This window comes from Penaeus monodon, chromosome 12, assembly GCF_015228065.2.
Source record: "Penaeus monodon isolate SGIC_2016 chromosome 12, NSTDA_Pmon_1, whole genome shotgun sequence".
Classification (NCBI taxonomy): Eukaryota; Metazoa; Arthropoda; class Malacostraca; order Decapoda; family Penaeidae; genus Penaeus; species Penaeus monodon.
Window position 1 is genome coordinate 52,293,283 of NC_051397.1, and position 5,000 is coordinate 52,298,282.

The 5,000-nt window shown below is 33.5% G+C and overlaps 1 protein-coding gene across 1 annotated transcript in view; it reads right to left on the reverse strand.

Annotated features, from left to right (window-relative positions):
- Window positions 1–4,750: 4,750 nt before the first annotated feature.
- Window positions 4,751–5,000, reverse strand: part of LOC119579590 (SURP and G-patch domain-containing protein 1-like) — a 19,065-nt gene continuing 18,815 nt past the window's right edge. Inside the window, exon 7 of the mRNA XM_037927511.1 lies at window positions 4,751–5,000. This exon is cut by the window's right edge and continues 278 nt beyond it. The gene's annotated coding sequence lies outside the window, so the exon portion shown is untranslated.

The following is a 5,000-nucleotide window of genomic DNA, read 5'->3' on the forward strand; positions in this document are numbered from 1 at the left end:
CAGGAGGCCTACTTAGCTGGGTTTGGAGTAACTGTGACAAAGCTGGAATGACCAGGGGAGCTGTAAAGGAAACTTTGCCTACTTGTTTTTGGAGGAATTGCTGGAAGAGGAGTGCTTTCAGAGCAAGGGGGCTGTGGAGGGGATAACAAAAAAATGATTCCAAATGGCTGGGCTATACAGAATATTCAAGAGGTTTGTAGAGGTGAGGGTAGTACAAGATATGACATCCAGGCTCTCTTGGTTTCAGGTAAGCAATAAATGGGGGAGGCTTGAACACACATACTCACTACAAGAAGACTTTAGTTTCTAAAACTGTAGATGAGAAACACATTCATAATAGCATCTTAAAATCTCTATAGATGGAAAAACAGAAACCACAAAATGCAGAAATATTTATTTCTGGAACTCTGAAGTCATAGAATTTTACAACACAGCAAGGTAAGTGCACTTCTCCAGTAAGTCTGTCGCTGTGGAACAAGTTCAATCTAGTAACAAGATTTTGGCTGAAAGCATCAGGAAAACTATATCTTTAATGACTGTAGCATACTGCAACTATATCCATTTTCTATTGAAAAAATGAAAGAAAAAAAAGCAATATAAAATATGTTATAGGAAACATTTTTCCTCAAACAAACATCTGGAAAGCAGTGAAAGTGTGCATCTTAATAATAGATTCACACAACACACATTGTTCATATACATAATTTGTTTTGTTTACCAATACCCTAGGCATGGTCTATATTTCCCAGAGTCGATTAAGTACTCCATAAACTTGAGGAAAGTTACATTTGCAGTAATATTTTACTTATTCAACATAAACAGAAGAAAGGACATAATTTTATACATACCTAGGATATTTCTTTAACACAGAAAAAAAAAAAAAACACAAAGATAATTTCCCTGGGCTTAATAACAAAATAAAGGCACCCCTTGCTCTATCGAAAATGCAGAAGGTTGTACACTGGCAAAAAATGTTTGAAAATAGTTCTCTATTTGTACACTTTGAGATCTAATTCACTTTTGAACACTTAATGTTCACAATTTTACATTTTCAAGACTTTAATCAGATTTTCATTAATAAAATATTAAAATTTAAGACATCAACAACAGCAGAAAAAATTTATACCCTGCATAACTTTCACAAAAACTTTGGTTTATCATTAACATAACCAATGATGAAATTGTTTCCAGTTAGTGTATCTTTGTTGGCTGTACATTAAGTTACCTTGAGAACTTAATAAAACTAGATATTTGTTTTACAAAACTTTTTGGTTAACACCACATTTAATATAAAATTCTGTAATAATTTAAGCAACATTTCAATGGCTGAATACTTGCACTCAAATGTTAATTAGTTACTGATTCAGTACTCCCGGACATGGAAACTATTAAATCTTCTGAGAAGTTGCTGGCATAAGTTGGGGTGATTTCTATGAATGCTAAATATTCTGGCCATACACCTTTAACATGGAAGGATGGGATTTAACACAAGCAACAAGAAGTTGCCATAGGCTGTATAACTTTCATAAGTATGGATTTATATATTAATCTTTTAATAGTATGGCTTATAAGCATTCTTAGGTAATAATCATTAAACTTTAGTGCAGAAAGTGGATACTGACATTATCAGTCGGGCAGTTTCTCCAACTCAAGTCTTCTATACTGTTATTAAAATATCATAAATCTGTGTGGAAGTATGATCATGGACAGTTAAAGGACACTTCTGAAAAAGTTTTTTTTTTTTTTTTTTTTTACCTTTTTAACAACACTCAAGTGTTTAACACTCCAGTTGGCTGCTAGAGGACTGTTTATAACTATGCCTAATGGCCTATATTAAAGCTCATTCCTTGTTGTGACTGTCTATACATATAAAATGCACACTCAACCCAGAGATTCAAAGATCAACCTACCCAAACCAACCCAGCCTCACACCAACATGGACAGTTTCCACAATAAGTACAAAAGCAAAATAAATACGGAAAAAAAAGAGAGAGAGAGAGAGAGAGAGAGAGAGAGAGAGAGAGAGAGAGAGAGAGAGAGAGAGAGAGAGAGAGAGAGAGAGAGAGAGAGAGAGAGAGAGAGAGAGAGAGAGAGAGAGAGAGAGAGAGAGAGAGAGAGAGAGAGAGAGAGAGAGAGAGAGAGAGAGAGAGAGAGAGAGAGAGAGAGAAACAAATAGGTGACTTTTTACAAAATGCTACATAGCTTTTCTGCTTCATTACTTACAAGCTGATACGGGGAATGGAAGTACTTATGCACTGCCCACTGTGGTCTTGTTTTACTAATTTTGTTTACAAATAAACTACTCCACAAGCACTCGGTCATGAAGGAGTTACTAAGCAAACCTGATGTCATCTATTTACCCCACATGTCTTGAATTCTCCTGGAGAAGTTTTTGCTTTTACTATTAATACTAATGTTATGATAATAATCACAATATTGATAAAAATAAGTTTTTATAATGGTGACTTGATGCCTCATTGGGGGTAAGGTTTCCAAGTGCTGATCTAGTGTTTGGGAGTTCGAGGCCCTCTGATGCCAAAAGTGATAAGGACCCCCACTATTCCCAACACACAAGGTAGTTATCAGTAGAATCTGCAGGTTAAGGTTATGTCACTAGCCTTGGGCTCACCTTATTAACAATTATTAATTATAACTAAATTAACTGAAATAACTTTTATCCTCAAATTTACAGACTGGCATGAACAGGCAAAATTAAATTTCTTTGTTACTAAAATGCTTGTGAAGCCACTTCCACATTAACTAAGTTACCAAAACAAAAAATAAAGTAGGCAGTGCACTTACTTTTTAATGATTTATATTTTGCTTTATTAATAATTTGCAGCCATCTAGGCACTTAAGATAGTTGATTCCTGAAGTAAAAATGATCCATAAAGTGAGTCTTCAACTTCTTGATACTTTATTTATTTACAGGACAGATGTTCGTATATTGACAAATAGTGCTTTATTTAATCTTATTAACTTTTTTTTTTATTTATTTGGATATGATCTTATTCTGTGGCAATTTGAAATACAATGTATAAATGTTTTTAAAAAACTTTGTGTATGCATATATGTATGTTATACAGTGTAAAAAAATTACATACATAGACTATTTTTGCTTGCCTGAAAAATGTACTTTTTCCAGTAAAATAGTATCAAAAAATTACTTTGCACTACATCACCTGGTTCTCCAAGGAGAGGCTGAGCACTAATGGCTTATACATATTGGTGGAGTGAGTCATGAAGATGCTAAAGCCCTGTTAGTGTAAGTGAACAGAGTCCACAGCACAAGGAAGTAGGTTTTCTGCTTGTGAATGGACAAACCAGAAGAATGCTTGTGTTGCAACCTGAGATAATTCACCAGACAGCAGTCTGTTGTGTGATGTTGCTGCCAGACATACAAAGATATATGGATGTTAGAGGTTAGCCATTACTTGAGTTTTGATCAATCTAAGCATCAACCATCATGTTTATTCTACTGTCCACTGGTCTGGAATAGAGATCCTTCTTGCTGTAAGACCATGGTTATCATTGTGTCAGTGGCAATGATGCGGATTCTCCCCTAATCCATAAGAGAGAGGGGGAGGGGGGGAACTTTCCTGGGTCAAGATGTGAAGAGGTATTTGGTTGTCAGGTGTTTTGAAGAGTCTGTTGGATACACAAATTATGTGTACTCTAGTGGGTTGAGCTCCATTTAGAGAATAAAAAATGTCTGTGATACAACCCACCAGAGATCATACAGTCAGTCAATGAGTTAATTCAGTGGGTCTTGATGAAAAATAATCATATTCAAGCTATATGTAAGCTTTTATTTTTGTGAAAAATAAGAAAAAAATTGAAAATAGTCTAGTAGTGTGGTGAAAAGTATACAACTGTGAATAGTAATCAGGTCTAAGAGGCAAGAGTAGGTAAAGTGAGCTGTATGTTGTGTGTATGTTTGGGACGCATTGATATTATCATTTAATAGTCTGTAAAAAACTGAAAGTTTTAAAAAGAAAACACCTATTTCTGTCATAAATGTGTATACTTTGATAACTTCTTAAAAAATAATAGTGGTCTTTATGGTAAATTTGTTTTCATTGTTTTCATATAAAATGAGTTATATTATCATATCTGCCTTGACTACATACTTGAACATCTATAAACTAATACCTAAGTTGCATAAAATTGGAAATGCAGTAAAACAAAAAAATCAAAATGAATCTAATTCTGACCTACTAGTGGGTCACAAAATAAAATGGAGCATCATGACCCGCCAGTAGGCTCTATTGCACAGAACATATTAATCATGTGGATGAAGTTTCAGTCTACTATATGCAAATTTTCAGTCTGCAGTTGCCACCAAAAATTACCTATTAGCTTTCAATTATGATGGTATCATTTTTGCATAATAGCAAATACTCCCGTTTCATTACTGATAATAAGAATTTTTTGTTCATGCGAAGTTTTTATATGTATGGGGAGTTGTTCATCAAAGAGAAAAGAAAAGAAAAGTAGCAACATCACAAAGTCAAAAACAACCCCCTAGTAATAGGAGGAATCACAATAATAACGATGGTAATCAATAAAAAATATCCATGACAACAAAAATTTCTTGTCGATGTATCTCCTTGTAAAACATGGGTGTGCCTTACAGGACAGCATATATATTGCATATATATATATATACTTACATAAAATAAATAAAGAGGGAAAGAAATAAGAAAAAAGAAAGAGAGAAAAAAAGAAAGAAAAAAAAAAAGAAGACAAACATCCAACACAGTTTTATATTCAATACATATCTGTATACACTAAAATCCTTATATATATAATGTCAGACATCAAGGTTTGAGCATTAATACACAACAAAAGAAATTTCAGAATAAAATTATAGTATAACACATTTGTTGGTCTTAAAAAAAAATCATACACAGTATATGCTGAGCTATATTTTCTGTCCAGAAATTGCAAATTTGTTAAAGTAGTGACTATATATCATGAGGAATGTTAGCAAGTACATC